The 17,759-nt window shown below is 34.9% G+C and overlaps 1 protein-coding gene across 1 annotated transcript in view; it reads right to left on the bottom strand.

Moving 5' to 3' along the window:
* LOC125669025 (uncharacterized) overlaps positions 1-17,441 on the bottom strand; it is a 59,887-nt gene extending 42,446 nt beyond the window's left edge. Inside the window, exon 1 of the mRNA XM_056162772.1 lies at positions 17,200-17,441. The gene's annotated coding sequence lies outside the window, so the exon portion shown is untranslated. The remainder of the gene's footprint in view (positions 1-17,199) is intronic.
* Between the last annotated feature and the right edge of the window lie 318 nt (positions 17,442-17,759).

Below are 17,759 nucleotides of genomic sequence, written 5' to 3' on the forward strand. Positions count from 1 at the left end.
AGGGATCTAGAAGGGCTCAAAGTCTAGATCAAATATCTCAAAAATCGTTAATATTTTGGTATAAGTCAAAGAACAAAAAATGTTTATCTCAAAAATCCAAATCTATTCATATAAAAATTTAGGTCACATGTTACGTAATAAGGGATTTTAAGGGCCAAAACCATAAATTTTTTACCCCTTGTATCTCGAAAACGACAAATATTTTGAAAAGCAATAAAGAACAAAAGTTGTTCAGAATGATGATCTGAACAATATGCATATTTCGTTTTTACCCTATGTGGCCCCGTTAGGGAGCTACAGTTTGGCCCCTAAAAATTACTCCTAGAAATAACTCGAGAACGGTAAAGAATTTCTAAATACTTGTTGAACAAAAAATGTTTGAAATGTCATGACCTTTCTTACGATATCAAGCAAAAGGGGCTGACCCTTTAAATTAGGGGCCCAGAAGGGTCCAAAGGTTGATGAGAATATCTCAGAAACTATTAATATTTTGTAATAAGTCATTGAAGCGGAAATGTTCATCTAAACGAGCTTGTTCTTATCAAATCAAAAAGTAGGTCATATGTTACGTAATAAGGGATTTTAAGGGCCAAAATCATAAATAATTGACGCCTCATATCTTGAAAACGACAAATATTTTGAAAAGCATTATTGAACAAAAGTTGTTCAGAATGATAATCTAAACAATATGTACATTTCGTTTTTTCCCTATCTGGCCCCGTTAGGGAGCTACAGTTTGGCCCCTAAATATTTCTTGTAGAGATAACTCGAGAACGGTAAAGAACTTCTCAATACTTGTTGAGCAAAAAATGTTTCAAATGACAAGGCCTTTCTTACGATATCAAGCAAAACGGGCTGGCCCTTTAAATTAGGGGTTCAGAAGGGTCCAAATGTTTTTGAGAATATCTCAGAAACTATTAATATTTTATAATAAGTTGTAGAAGCGGAAATGTTCATCTCAACGAGCTTGATCTTATCAAATCAAAAAGTAGGTCATATGTTACGTAATTAGAGATTTTAAGGGCCAAAATCGTAAATATTTGACGCCTCATATCTTTAAAACGACATATTTTTTGAAAAGCATTATTGAACAAAAGTTGTTCAATGTGTCATAACCTATCGATCAATATCAAAAAATGGGTCTGTGGGCCTCATGGGTCGCCTGTAGAGTCGATTTTTGTCGATATCAGTCGATTTCAAAAACTTGTAACTGGTAAATATTTTGTAAGGACATATTGAACAAAAGTTGTTCAGTTTATCGAGATCTATCGATTGATATCAAGAAATAGGCCTATGGTCCTAATGGCTCGCCTGTAGAGTCGATTTTTTGTCGATATCGGTCGATCTCAATAACTTTTTACAGGTAAATATTTTGTAAAGACATATAAAACTAAAGTTGTTGAGTCTATAGAGGGCTAACAAATGACATCAAGAAATAGGCTCGCGGGCCTTATGGCTCGCCTGGAGAGTCGAATTTCAAACGAATTTCACCGCAACTTTGCTTCAGAAGCTTATGATATGAAAAATTGATTATATCTAAAGTGTCTTAAAGTCGTAAACTAAATTGGGACTCATTTGTCTTTTTTTTTTTTTTAACTCCGAGTGCATCAACAAATCGGACGGAAGACCTACTCGTTGCTCGCAACGAGATCGTGTCTAGTTATTATTATTATTCTTTCTTTCTTCTTGGGACTTTTTTGTCCACGAGTGTTCTCAGAAACTACTCAAGGGATCAATATGAAACCTTTTTAGGATGATAGTATAGCATATGTAGATGTGCGGAACGAATGTCATTTTGTCTGAAAATGCATGCATGTGCATGCACGTGCATGGGATTTTTTGTTTACAATCTTTGGAAGCAGTCTAACTTTTTTATTTTTCAATGAAATCGTTTGCTATTTATATCGTAGGTATAACTTGGGACCCTTAACTCTTTGGCATCGTCAAAATTTCAATTCTGCACGCGCATGCACGTGTGCTTCAATTTGATTGAATAATACAAAACTGTTTATATCATTCATGCCAATCAAGGAAATTTAATGATATTTACAGGATAGGTAGACATTTCAAATATCTACAGATCGATCTAATAAAAATTGCAAACACGCATGCGCACGCACGTACATTGTCTTTTGAAAGTTCAATTCTTTCAATGACCCTAACTTTTTTGTTTTTTGTCAAAATCTCTTCAAACTTGTATTGTATATGTATCTTGATATTCTTAACAAAAGTGTATAGTCATAATTACCATCCGGCACGTGCATGCACGTATGCTAAATTGTGATTGGACCATTTTCAAATCGCCATAACTTTCTTATAAATGATGGAAACACTATGAAATTTATACTGTAAGTATATCTATCAAATGTCTATTGAATGACATCAACATTGATGCTGAGTCATACTCACGTGCCCGTGTATGCACGTGCATAGCTTTTCTTTCATTTTTCGGGTACTAAAATGGTCATAACTATTGAATTAAAAACGGAAATGAATTCAAATTTACCCTGAGGATCTATGATATGAATGTCTGTGAAATGGTGTCAACAAATTTTCCATTATCAAAATCGCGTGTGCGTGAATGCGCGTGCAATGTAATTTTTGACGTCTAAATTTGAGTATTGGTCTATAACATTTTGAGATTGCAATGAATAGGTTTGAAAATTAGGTTGCAGGTATGTTTTAGGCCTGTCAATTTATTAATAGTGTCAAAATCGCTTCCCTGCACGCGCATGCACGTGCGCTTAATTCTGATTGGACGATTTTGAAATCTCAATAACTTTCTTATGAGTGAAGCAATCAATACCAAATTTATATAGTAAGTATATTGTTCAAATGTCTATTGATTAGCATCAACAAAATTGCTGTGTGGTACTCATGTGCACGTGTATGCACGTGCATTGATTTCGGTCTTTGTAGTTTTGAGTTGCCGTTAATTTCTCGTTTTTCATTGACCAGTTGTGAAACTTCTCTTGTACTCATATAGTAAGACTTGTAATGTATGGAGATGGTCGAATTATTTATATGCACGTACGTGCACGTGCACAAAACTCTCAGATCTTTATAACTGATTTGAACTAGTATGAAATGGACTGAACGTTATAAGATAGTTATATATTCACATGCTACACAGTTTGCAATGGTCAAAACCACTTGTACTGAAATAAATGACACCACTTACTCAATGGGGGAATGTTTGGGGAACATCTGTAACGGTCCCCGTTACAATAAGTACTAGTTATTATGTTTCCCAAACGAAGTTTGGGAACATATTGGTTTTACTCTGTTTCTTATTATGTTCCCCAAACAAAGTTTGGGAACATATTGGTTTTACTCTGTTTCTTATTATTATGTTCCCCAAACGAAGTTTGGGAACATATTGGTTTTACTCTGTTTCTTATTATGTTCCCCAAACAAAGTTTGGGAACATATTGGTTTTACTCTGTTTCTTCTTCTTCTTATTATGTTCCCCAAACAAAGTTTGGGAACATATTGGTTTTACTCTGTTTCTTATTATTATGTTCCCCAAACGAAGTTTGGGAACATATTGGTTTTACTCTGTTTCTTATTATGTTCCCCAAACAAAATTTGGGAACATATTGGTTTTACTCTGTTTCTTCTTCTTCTTATTATGTTCCCCAAACAAAGTTTGGGAACATATTGGTTTTACTCTGTTTCTTATTATTATTATTATTTTTCTTTCTTTCTTCTTGGGACTTTTTTGTCCACGAGTGTTCTCAGAAACTACTCAAGGGATCAATATGAAACCTTTTTAGGATGATAGTATAGCATATGTAGATGTGCGGAACGAATGTCATTTTGTCTGAAAATGCATGCATGTGCATGCACGTGCATGGGATTTTTTGTTTACAATCTTTGGAAGCAGTCTAACTTTTTTATTTTTCAATGAAATCGTTTGCTATTTATATCGTAGGTATAACTTGGGACCCTTAACTCTTTGGCATCGTCAAAATTTCAATTCTGCACACGCATGCACGTGTGCTTCAATTTGATTGGATAATACAAAACCGTTTATAACATTCATACCAATTAAGGAAGTTTAATGATATTTAAAGGATAGGTAGACATGCAAAATATCTAAAGACCAATGTAATAAAAATTGCAAACGCGCATGCGCACGCACGTGCATTGTCTTTTGAAGGTTCAATTCTTTCAATGACCATAACTTTTTTGTTTTTTGTCAAAATCTTTTCAAACTTGTATTGTATATGTATCTCGATATTCTTAACAAAAGTGTATAGTCATAATTACCATCCGGCACGTGCATGCACGTGTGCTAAATTGTGATTGGACGATTTTCAAATCACCATAACTTTCTTATAAATGATGGAAACAATATGAAATTTATACTGTAAGTATATCTATCAAATGTCTATTGAATGACATCAACATTGATGTTGAGTCATACTCACGTGCGCGTGTATGCACGTGCATAGCTTTTCTTTCATTTTTCGGGTACTAAAATGGTCATAAGTATTGAATTAAAAACTGAAATGAATTCAAATTTACCCTGAGGATCTATGATATGAATGTCTATGAAATGGTGTCAACAAATTTTCCATTATCAAAATCGCGTTTGCGTGAATGCACGTGCATTGTAATTTTTGATGTCTAAATTTAAGTATTGGTCAAAAACATTTTGGGATTGCAATGAATAGGTTTGAAAATTAGGTTGTAGGTATGTTTTGGGCCTCTCAATTTACTAATAGTCTCAAAATCACTTCCCTGCACGTGCATACACGTGCGCTTAATTCTGATTGGACGATTTTGAAATCCCAATAACTCTCTTATGAGTGAAGCAATCGATACCAAATTCATATAGTAAGTATATTGTTCAAATGTCTATTGAATAGTATCAACAAAATTGCTGTGTGGTATTCACACGCACGTGTATGCACGTGCATTGATTTGGGTCTTTGTAGTTTTGAGTTGCCGTTATTTTCTCGTTTTTCATTGAACAGTTGTAAAACTTTTCTTGTACTCGTATAGTAAGACTTCTAATGTATCGAGATGGTCGAATTATTCATATGCACGTGCATGCACGTACGTGCACGTGCACAAAACTCTCAGATCTTTACAACTGATTTGAACTAGTATGAAATGGACTGAACGTTATAAGATAGTTATATATTCACATGTTTCACAGTTTGCCATGGTCAAAACCACTTGTACTGAAAGAAATGACACCACTTGCTAAATGGGGGAATGTTTGGGGAACATCTGTAACGGTCCCGTTACAATAAGTACTAGTTATTATTATTATTCTTTCTTTATTCTTGTCACCCTTTTTTGTCCACGAGTGTTCTCAGAAACCACTGAAAGGATCAAGATGAAACCTTTTTAGGTTGATAGAATATTCTATGTAGATGTGCGGAACGAACGTCATTTTGTCTGAAAATGCATGCATGTGCATGCACGTGCATTGGATTTTTTGTTTACAAACTTTGGAATGCGTCTAACTTTTTTATTTTTCAATGAAATCGTTTGATATTTATATCGTAGGCATAACAAGGGACCCTTAACTGTTTGGCAACGTCAAAATTTCAATTCTGCGCGCGCATTCACGTGTGCTTCAATTTGATTGGATAATAGAAAACCGTTTATAACTTTCATGTAAATTAAGACAATTTGATGATATTTGCTGGATATGTAAATATTATAAATATCTAAAAATCTGTGTTATAAAATTTGACAACGCGCATGCACACGCACGTGCATTGACATTTGAATATTCAATTCTTTCAATGACCATAACTTTTTTGTTTTTTGTCAAAATCTTTTCAAACTTGTATTGTATATGTATCTTGATACTCTTAACAAATGAAAACAGTCAAAATGACTATCCGGCACGTACATGCACGTGTGCTTAATTCTGATTGGACGATTTTCAAATCGCCATAACTTTCTTATAAATGATGGAAAAAATATGAAATTCATACTGTAAGTATATCTATCAAATGTCTATTGAATGACATCAACATTGATGCTGAGTAATACTCACGTGCCCGTGTATGCACGTGCATATCATTTCTTTCATTTTTCGGGTACTAAAATGGTCATAACTATTGAATTAAAAACGGAAATGAATTCAAATTTACCCTGAGGATCTATGATATGAATGTCTATGAAATGGTGTCAACAAATTCTCCATTATCAAAATTGCGTGCACGTGAATGCGCGTGCATTGTAATTTTTGACGTCTAAATTTAGTTATTGGTCTATAACATTTTGAGATTGCAATGAATTGGTTTGAAAATTAGGTTGCAGGTATGTTTCGGGCCTCTCAATTTATTAATAGTCTCACAATCACTTCCCTGCACGTGCATGCACGTGCGCTTAATTCTGATTGGACGATTTTGAAATCGCAATAACTTTCTTATGAGTGAAGCAATCGATACCAAATTCATATAGTAAGTATATTGTTCAAATGTCTATTGAATAGCATCAACAAAATTGCTGTGTGGTACTCATGCGCACGTGTATGCACGTGCATTGATTTCGGTCTTTGTAGTTTTGAGTTGCCGTTAATTTCTCGTTTTTCATTGAACAGTTGTGAAACTTCTCTTGTACACATAGAGTATGACTTCTGATGTATCGAAATGGTCGAATTATTTATCTGCACGTGCATGCACGTACGTGCACGTGCACAAAATTCTCAGATCTTTATAACTGATTTGAACTAGCATGAAATGGACTGTACGTTATGAAATAGTTACATATTCATATGCTAGACAGTTTGCCATGGTCAAAACCACTTGTACTGAAATAAATGGCACCGCTTGCTAAATGGGGGAATGTTTGGGGAACATGTGTAACGATCCCCGTTACAATAAGTACTAGTTATTATTAAGGTCTTCCGTTTCTAACGGAAGACCTTCTAGTGATTCTACTGTTTATTATTATTATTATTTTTTTTTTCCCTTTCGTCTCCGAGACCGTTGGATGGATTTTCCTGAAACTTTCACAGGTTATAGAGAACGAAGGTACCTCGAGGTTTTTTTTTCATTTTTTCAAAATTCACTTCCGGTCGCAAGATATGTCCAATTTTCGTCTTTTTACAACATATTTTGTCCAGCGTTTTTCTCAGAAACGGTAAAAGATAGAGTCACCAAATTTTCAGAGTTAATAGATCTCACTTTATAGGCGTGCAGTAGGGGGTTAAGAATGTCGACCGTCACTTCCGGTCGTCACCGGAAGTGATTAAATGAAACATGAATTTCAAACTTTTTTCTTTAAAATTGAAATCTATTTCGGTTTACTATATCTCGTTCTAATTCTCAAAAAATGTTGACCCCACCGGAAGTTGAATCTTCAACTTCCGGTTATATCAAAGAAAGCCTATTCATTCTTTCATTTTTCAGTGCCATAAATCTCGGTCATGAAACTAGTTAATGAGTTGAGTTTTACATATATAATAGTCACTATAAATGTCTAGAGTAACGTCAAATATTTTTGTAAAATTTACTTCCGGTCGGCAAATACGGCTTATTAGCTGTTTTCGTTGTCCAGCGTTTTTCTCAGAAACGGTAAAAGATAGAGTCACCAAATTTTCAGAGTTAATAGATCTCACTTTGTAGGCGTGCAGTAGGGGGATAAGAATGTTGGCCGTCACTTCCGGTCGTCACCGGAAGTGATTAATAAATCATAAATTTCAAACATTTTTCTTTCAAATTGAAACCTATATCGGTTTATTACGTCTCATTCTAATTCTCAAAAACTATTGACCCCACCGGAAGTTGAATCTCCAACTTCCGGTTATATCAAAGAAAGACTATTCATTCTCTCATTTTTCAGTGCCATAAATCTCGGTCATAAAACAAGTTAATGATATGAATTTTACATATGTTATAGACACTATAAATGTCTAAAGTATATTTAAATATTTTTGTAAAATTCACTTCCGGTCGTGAGATATGGGGTGGATATATTGAAGCCTTGTTTTTTCAGTTTCTCAATAATAAATATAGATAGACGCTTGAAACTTGTCGAGTTGATCAACTATCATTAGTCCATTCTACACATACATTCAATTTTTTCGTCCGTCACTTCCGGTCTATACCGGAAGTGTTTAAAAAATTGTCGATTTTCCGATTTGTTCGAGTGATTTCTCAGAGGTGGCTGGATATATTTTCTTGAAATTTTCAGGAACAATGTCTTATGAAATGAACTTGCTATAATTATTTTTGTTTTTACAAAATTCACTTCCGGTCGGAAAATATGGCCGATATTCTGTCTCTCAAATGGAATTTTGTCCAGCATTTTTCTTGGAAAAGGTAAAATATAGATTCATCAAATATTCAGGGATGATCAATCTCCGTTTATAAGCGTGCAGTAGGGGGTTGAACCGTCACTTTCTGTCGTCACCGGAAGTGATAGAAGGAATCGCAAATTTCAAACTTTTTCTTTTAAATTGAAACCTATACTAGTTTATTAACTCTCTTTCAAAGTGTCAAAAGAATATTGAGTCTGTCAGTAGTCAAAACAAGTACTTCCGGTTTCTTGATAAAATACCTTTTTTCTTTTTGTCTCTTTGTCCCCATAAATCTCGCTTATATTTGAAGTCTTTCATATGATTTTCACATGTCTTAATAAAAAGTATCAACTTCTAGAGTTTTGATAATTTTATTTTTCAAAATTGACTTCCGGTCGGTAGTAACCTACTACTTTTTCTTTCTTTAGTCTACTTCTTTTTGTTGAGAACTCTTTGAGATAGAGACGTGAAATTTTCAGGGAATATAGACAGTAAAGAGTCGATGTCATTTATAGGAAAACGTATCTGAATAGTACTTCCGGTCGTCACCGGAAGTTACGAGAAAGGAGTAAAAAATTCGATAATACATTTCTCATTCATTGTTAAGGCACATTTTCTGATACAATAAAATGGTTTTCGTAGGAATAGAAGGCTCTTTACCAGAAGTGGTCTAACGGAAGACCTACTCATTACTAGTAATGAGTGTCTAGTTATTATTAAGGTCTTCTGTTACCAACGGAAGACCTTCTAGTGATTCTACTGTTTATTAAGGTCTTCCGTTTCCAACGGAAGACCTTATAGTGATTCTACTGTTTATTATTAGGGTCGTCCGTCAGCGGAAGACCCTTCTATTATTCTATTGTTGATTTTTCACTTTTCTTATTATTAGGGCTTTCCACCTTTCTGTGGAAAGTCCTATTGTTATTGTTCTGTTTATTATTAGGTCTTTCCATCTTTCTGTGGAAAGACCTATTGATATTCTTCTGTTTATTAGGTCTTTCCATCTTTCTGTGGAAAGACCTATTGATATTCTTCTGTTTATTATTATTATTATTATTATTATTTTTCCTCCCCGTGATTTTGAGTTTCAAGATTTATCGAAAAGATTTATAGTCCATAAAAATGTACTCCTTAAAATATTTTGGCAGTTCACCCTGCGTATATGAACTTTGACCCCTCAAGGAGTTATTGCCCCTTTTGCAATAAAAGCTTGTTATCGCTACTCCTCCGAAACCGTACACCGTAAAGATACCAAACCTTCACCAATGTCTTCGACTAGTCAAGGAGACTCTTCAATCTATTCATTGCGAAATGATTCGTCAACCCCTTTTATGAGTTATTGCCCCTGAAAGTTTTTAATTTTTACAAATAATTGAAAAAAATTAAAACCATTTATCCTAGAGACATGGGACCAACTGCATTAGAATCTTCATCCTTTGACCTTTTAATTTATGTCAAGGTCAAAGGTCAAGGTCATTCAAAATATGAGAAATTTAGCTCTTTTTATATCTCTTTTGTCTTTCAACATATACTACATATCATGGCATCTTTAGTATGTCCTTTTAAATCTATTTTAAAGATTTAATTCCTGTACCTTAAGACTGACCCTTTTAAAAGTTATTGCCCCTTAGAGTATTAACCTTGTTATCGCTACTCCTCCGAAACCGTACACCGTAAAGATACCAAACCTTCACCAATGTCTTCGACTAGTGAAGGAGACTCCTCAATCTATTCATTGCAAAAACATTCTTCGACCCCTTTTATGAGTTATTGCCCCTGAAAGTTTTTCATTTTTAGAAATAATTGAAAAAAATTAAAACCATTTATCCTAGAGACATGGGACCAACTGCATTAGAATCTTCATCCTTTGACCTTTTAATTTATATCAAGGTCAAAGGTCAAGGTCATTCAAAATATGAGAAATTTAGCTCTTTTTATATCTCTTTTGTCTTTCAACATATACTACATATCATTGCATCTTTAGTATGTCCTTTTAAATCTATTTTAAAGATTTAATTCCTGTACCTTAAGATTGACCCCTTTAAAAGTTATTGCCCCTTAGAGTATTAACCTTGTTATCGCTACTCCTCCGAAACCGTACACCGTAAAGATACCAAACCATCACCAATGTCTTTGACTAGTCAAGGAGACTCTTCAATCTATTCATTGCAAAAAGATTCTTCGACCCCTTTTATGAGTTATTGACCCTCAAAGTTTTTCATTTTTAGAAATAATTGAAAAAAATTAAAACCATTTATCCTAGAGACATGGGACCAACTGCATTAGAATCTCATTCTTTGACCTTTTAATTTATGTCAAGGTCAAAGGTCAAGGTCATTCAAAATATGAGAAATTTAGCTCTTTTTATATGTCTTTTGTCTTTCAACATATACTACATATAATTGAATCTTTAGTATGTCCTTTTAAATCCATTTTAAAGATTTGATACCTGTACCCTAAGACTGACCCCTTTAAAAGTTATTGTCCCTTACATGATTAACCTTGTTATCGCTACCCCTTTGAAACCATAGACCATAGAGACACCAAACCTTCACCAATGTCTTCGGTTTCTCAAAGCACAACTTCAACATATTCAGTGTGAAAGGATCCGCTGACCCCTTATATGAGTTATTGCCCTTTTATGTGTTTGTGCTAATCGTTAACTTTTAAACGGATAATCATAGAAACATGGGACCAACTGCAATGTGATCATTGACCTTTGACCCTGAATATTAGGTAAAAGTCAAAGGTCAAAGTTACTTCAAATATTGAGAATTTAGCTCTTTTTATATCTCTTTTGTCTTTCAACATACATCATTTTTCATTGCATCATTAGTATGTTCTTTTAAAACCAATTAAAACATCTTTCTTGGCCCTTAAGCCGGGCTCCTTTAAAAATTATTGCCCATCTTACAAATAAAGCTTGTTATCACTAGTCCTTCGAAACCGTTAACCCTGGAGATACCAAACCTTAATCATTAATGTTTTGTAATGATTTAGTAGACTCTTCAATCTATTCAGTGCGAAAAGATTCACCAACCCCTTTAAATAGTTATGGCCCCTGAAAGTTTTCCAAGTTTACATTGACTTGAAAGTTTTTTGGCCTCACTTGACCTACTGAAGAATGGATCAAGATTGAAGGTCAAGAAACAAATCCAGAAAAGGTGGAAAGACCTCTAATTGTTCACGAACAATTAGGATTACTAGTTATTATTATTATTATTAGGTCTTTCCACCTTTCTGTGGAAAGACCTATTGATATTCTTCTGTTTATTATTATTATTATTATTATTATTATTATTTTTCCTCCCTGTGATTTTGAGTTTCAAGATTTATCGAAAAGATTTATAGTCCATAAGAATGTACTCCTTAAAATATTTTGGCAGTTCACCCTGCGTATATGAACTTTGACCCCTCAAGGAGTTATTGCCCCTTTTGCAATAAAAGCTTGTTATCGCTACTCCTCCGAAACCGTAGACCGTAAAGATACCAAACCTTCACTAATGTCTTCGACTAGTCAAGGAGACTCTTCAATCTATTCATTGCGTAATGATTCTTCGACCCCTTTTATGAGTTATTGCCCCTGAAAGTTTTTGATTTTTACAAATAATTGAAAAAATTTAAAACCATTTATCCTAGAGACATGGGACTAACTGCATTAGAATCTTCATCCTTTGACCTTTTGATTTATATCAAGGTCAAAGGTCAAGGTCATTCAAAATATGAGAAATTTAGCTCTTTTTATATCTCTTTTGTCTTTCAACATATACTACATATCATTGCATCTTTAGTATGTCCTTTTAAATCTATTTTAAAGATTTAATTTCTGTACCTTAAGACTGACCCTTTTAAAAGTTATTGCCCCTTAGAGTATTAACCTTGTTATCGCTACTCCTCCGAAACCGTACACCGTAAAGATACCAAACCTTCACCAATGTCTTCGACTAGTGAAGGAGACTCTTCAATCTATTCATTGCAAAAAGATTCTTCGACCCCTTTTATGGGTTATTGCCCCTGAAAGTTTTTAATTTTTATAAATAATTGAAAAAATTTAAAACCATTTATCCTAGAGACATGGGACCTACTGCATTAGAATCTTCATCCTTTGACCTTTCAATTTATGTCAAGGTCAAATGTCAAGGTCATTCAAAATATGAGAAATTTAGCTCTTTTGATATCTCTTTTGTCTTTCAACATATACTACATATCATTGCATCTTTAGTATGTCCTTTTAAATCTATTTTAAAGATTTAATTCCTGTACCCTAAGATTGACCCCTTTAAAAGTTATTGCCCTTTACAGTATTAACCTTGTTATCGCTACTCCTCTGAAACCATATACCGTAGAGACACCAAACCTTCACCAATGTCTTCAACTATTCAAGGAGACTCTTCAATCTATTCATTGCGAAAATATTCTTCGACCCCTTTTATGAGTTATTGCCCCTGAAAGTTTTTGATTTTTACAAATAATTGATAAAAATTAAAACCATTTATCCTAGAGACATGGGACTAACTGCATTAGAATCTTTATCCTTTGACCTTTTAATTTATGTCAAGGTCAAAGGTCAAGGTCATTCAAAATATGAGAAATTTAGCTCTTTTGATATCTCTTTTGTCTTTCAACATATACTACATATCATTGCATCTTTAGTATGTCCTTTTAAATCTATTTTAAAGATTTAATTCCTGTACCCTAAGATTGACCCCTTTAAAAGTTATTGCCCTTTACAGTATTAACCTTGTTATCGCTACTCCTCTGAAACCATAGACCGTAGAGACACCAAACCTTCACCAATGTCTTCAACTATTCAAGGAGACTCTTCAATCTATTCATTGCGAAAATATTCTTCGACCCCTTTTATGAGTTATTGCCCCTGAAAGTTTTTGATTTTTACAAATAATTGAAAAAAATTAAAACAATTTATTCTAGAGACATGGGACTAACTGCATTAGAATCTTCATCCTTTGACCTTTTAATTTATGTCAAGGTCAAAGGTCAAGGTCATTTAAAATATGAGAAATTTAGCTCTTTTTATATCTCTTTTGTCTTTCAATATATACTACATATCATTGCATCTTTAGTATGTCCTTTTAAATCTATTTTAAAGATTTATTTCCTGTACCCTAAGATTGACCCCTTTAAAAGTTATTGCCCTTTACAGTATTAACCTTGTTATCGCTACTCCTCTGAAACCATAGACCGTAGAGACACCAAACCTTCACCAATGTCTTCAACTATTCAAGGAGACTCTTCAATCTATTCATTGCAAAAATATTCTTCGACCCCTTTTATGAGTTATTGCCCCTGAAAGTTTTTGATTTTTACAAATAATTTAAAAAAATTAAAACCATTTATCCTAGAGACATGGGACCAACTGCATTAGAATCTCATTCTTTGACCTTTTAATTTATGTCAAGGTCAAAGGTCAAGGTCATTCAAAATATGAGAAATTTAGCTCTTTTTAGATCTCTTTTGTCTTTCAACATATACTACATATCATTGAATCTTTAGTATGTCCTTTTAAATCCATTTTAAAGATTTGATACCTGTACCCTAAGACTGACCCCTTTAAAAGTTATTGCCCCTTACATTATTAACCTTGTTATCGCTACTCCTTTGAAACCATAGACCATAGAGACACCAAACCTTCATCAATGTCTTCGTTTTCTCAAAGCACAACTTCAACATATTCAGTGTGAAAGGATCCGCTGACCCCTTATATGAGTTATTGCCCTTTTATGTGTTTGTGCTAATCGTTAACTTTTAAACGGATAATCATAGAAACATGGGACCAACTGCAATGTGATAATTGACCTTTGACCCTGAATATTAGGTAAAAGTCAAAGGTCAAAGTTACTTCAAATATTGAGAATTTAGCTCTTTTTATATCTCTTTTGTCTTTCAACATATATCATTTTTCATTGCATCATTAGTATGTTCTTTTAAAACCAATTAAAACATCTTTCTTGGCCCTTAAGCCGGGCTCCTTTAAAAATTATTGCCCATCTTACAAATAAAGCTTGTTATCACTAGTCCTTCGAAACCGTTAACCCTGGAGATACCAAACCTTAATCATTAATGTTTTGTAATGATTTAGTAGACTCTTCAATCTATTCAGTGCGAAAAGATTCACCAACCCCTTTAAATAGTTATGGCCCCTGAAAGTTTTCCAAGTTTACATTGACTTGAAAGTTTTTTGGCCTCATTTGACCTACTGAAGAATGGATCAAGATTGAAGGTCAAGAAACAAATCCAGAAAAGGTGGAAAGACCTCTAATTGTTCGCGAACAATTAGGATTACTAGTTATTATTATTATTATTATTTTTCCTCCGCGTGATTTTAAGTTTCAAGATTTATTGAAAAGATTTATAGTCCATAAGAATGTACTCCTTAAAAGATTTTGGCAGTTCACCCTGCGTATATGAACTTTGACCCCTCAAGGAGTTATTGCCCCTTTTGCTATAAAAGCTTGTTATCGCTACTCCTCCGAAACCGTACAACGTAGAGACACCAAACCTTCACCAATGTCTTCGACTAGGCAAGGAGACTCTTCAATCTATGCATAGCGAAAAGATTCTTCGACCCCTTTTATGAGTTATTGCCCCTGAAAGTGTTTGATTTTTACAATTAATTGAAAATTTTTAAAACCATTTATTCTAAAGACATGGGACCAACTGCATTAGAATCTTCATCCTTTGACCTTTTAATTTATGTCAAGGTCAAAGGTCAAGGTCATTCAAAATATGAGAAATTTAGCTCTTTGTAGATCTCCTTTGTCTTTCAACATATACTACATATCATTGCATCTTTAGTATGTCCTTTTAAATCTATTTTAAAGATTTAATACCTGTACCCTAAAACTGACCCCTTTAAAAGTTATTGCCCCTTACAGTATTAACCATGTTATTGCTACTCCTTTGAAACCATAGACCATAGAGACACCAAACCTTCACCAATGTCTTCGGTTTCTCAAAGCACAACTTCAACCTATTCAGTGTGAAAGGATCCGCTGACCCCTTATGTGAGTTATTGCCCTTTTATGTGTGTGTGCTAATCGTTAACTTTTAAACGGATAATCATAGAAACATGGGACCAACTGCAATGTGATCATTGACCTTTGACCTTGAATATTAGGTAAAGGTCAAAGGTCAATGTCACTTCAAATATTGAGAATTTAGCTCTTTTTATACTCTTTTGTCTTTCAACATACATCATTTTTCATTGCATCATTAGTATGTTCTTTTAAAACCAATTAAAACTTCTTTCTTGGCCCTTAAGCCGGGCTCCTTTAAAAATGATTGCCCATCTTACAAATAAAGCTTGTTATCACTAGTCCTTCGAAGCCGTTAACCCTGGAGATACCAAACCTTAATCATTAATGTTTTGTACTGATTTAGTAGACTCATCTATTTAGTGCGAAAGGATTCACCAACCCCTTTATATAGTTATGGCCCCTGAAAGTTTTCCAAGTTTACATTGACTTGACATTTTTTTTGGCCTCATTTAACCTACTGAAGAATGGATCAAGATTGAAGGTCAAGAAAGAAATCCAGAAAAGGTGGAAAGACCTCTAATTGTTCGTGAACAATTAGGATTACTAGTTATTATTATTATTATTTTCCTGCCGTCAAAAAAAATGTTCGTCTTAAGACTTATCGAAAAACTTTAGAGTCCATCCTATAGTACTTCTTGAGAAACGAATACAGTTCACCCAATGTAGTTGAACTTTGACCCCTTATGGAGTTATTGGACCTTTCACAGAAATCATTGTTATCGCTTCTCCTTTTTAACCGTAAAGGATAGGAGGATGAAACCTTTGCTGAAGCATAGAGGTCAATTAGTAGAAGCGAAGAATTTCAAATGAAGGGATTCGGTGTCCCCTAAAGGGAGTTAATGCCCCCTCATGTTTTGCGATTTGTCCCTTACAAATTGACGACTCCTAAAGTCTTCGTCGTAGAGAGACGGAACCCACTGGAACGGGTTGGGTGACCTTGACCTTGAAAAAGTAGGTCAAAGTCAAAGGTCAAGGTCGCCCAGAATGGCCAGAAAATGGCACTTTTTATACGCTCTTTTACGCTTCAGATAGCTACGAAATATCACATGGGTCAGCACGGAATTCTGGACCGGTCTCGAAATCACGAATTACAACTCTGAACTTTGACCGATCTGCGAATGTCGGCGACTGAAGGTCGAAAACCCCGTTATCGTTACTCCTGCTAAACCGCAAGTCGTGGAGACCTGAGACCTTGACCGACGAATTCCAGATAAAACACTCTCGCACAGAGAAGTTGACCGAGGGAAACCGAGAACCCTGAAGCACGGTTCTCGCCCCCAAAAGTCTCCGACGTCGTCGTTCGAGCCCACAACTTCTTCACGGATGTAGGTAGGGACGCGGGACCACTTAAACGAAGCCCCGTGACCTCTCTGACCTTCAAAATGAGGTCAAGGTCAAAGGTCAAGGTCACACTTTCGCTCCCATGGGACTTTGAAAGTGGGTCAAGGTCAAAGGTCAAGGTCACGCATCCAGGGGCCAGTCTTCACGAGTAAGGCAAACCTACCCATCACGCCTGTCGTCCCCAAGGAAGAAATCTCCCACCCTTCAAGTGATCTGTCTGTGATCAGCTGTTTAAATACACTATTTTGACCGGTCTCATGCCATGCAACAATTACAGGATTCTAGCTAATCTGACCTACACCTACACATCTGACCTACACCCATTTCTTTCATTTCTTGACTTCCTTGTAAATCAAACATTAATTGCATTTGCATTCAAGAAAAGACATCAATATGTCTGCCTGGATCAAAATAAAGACTAAGTTCAGTTGTTGTTGTTTTTATGATAAATGATGATGCAACTTTACTCCACAGTTGAACTCATTGACATTCCATCCCCACTGTCATTGTAAACAAATAAACACTTACCTGCAGGATCAGATGGGATGCAGTACTCCTATTCTCCGTTCAGATATCCTACATGCACTCAGACACTTTCTAATTCACCGGCCGCCATTTTGGCTGTTTGTTTTCAAAGCCTAAATCCGTATATGCATGCCTCCTTGGGTGAAATGACTGAAAGACATTGTCTCCGTGAATTAGAACACATAGGATGAGCAATTACAAACTGTATATTCAATTCCACAATCCACAACACACACGGTAAAATCCAGTGCACAGACTCCTGCCATCTTTTCAACATCAACATGAGGCTAATAGACTCCCAGTATGCATGAGCAATCTAGGAAAATGGCACATCCGGTTTCTTTGCACCTCCAAATATCCTATCTAACAGGTCCAAAGTCACCCCAAACACCTGCACAAGTCCTATTACACTTTTACATGATATGTGCATATGTGCTGGCTACCCAACACCCACACCCCTTTTCTCCCTCAAATTTGACGGGTATTTAATGCGAAACCAAGCATTCAACACACTTCAACACTCAAATTTAGGCGGCAAATTTGAATTTCTTTTCTAGCCAAAT

This window comes from Ostrea edulis, chromosome 4 (assembly GCF_947568905.1).
Source record: "Ostrea edulis chromosome 4, xbOstEdul1.1, whole genome shotgun sequence".
Classification (NCBI taxonomy): Eukaryota; Metazoa; Mollusca; class Bivalvia; order Ostreida; family Ostreidae; genus Ostrea; species Ostrea edulis.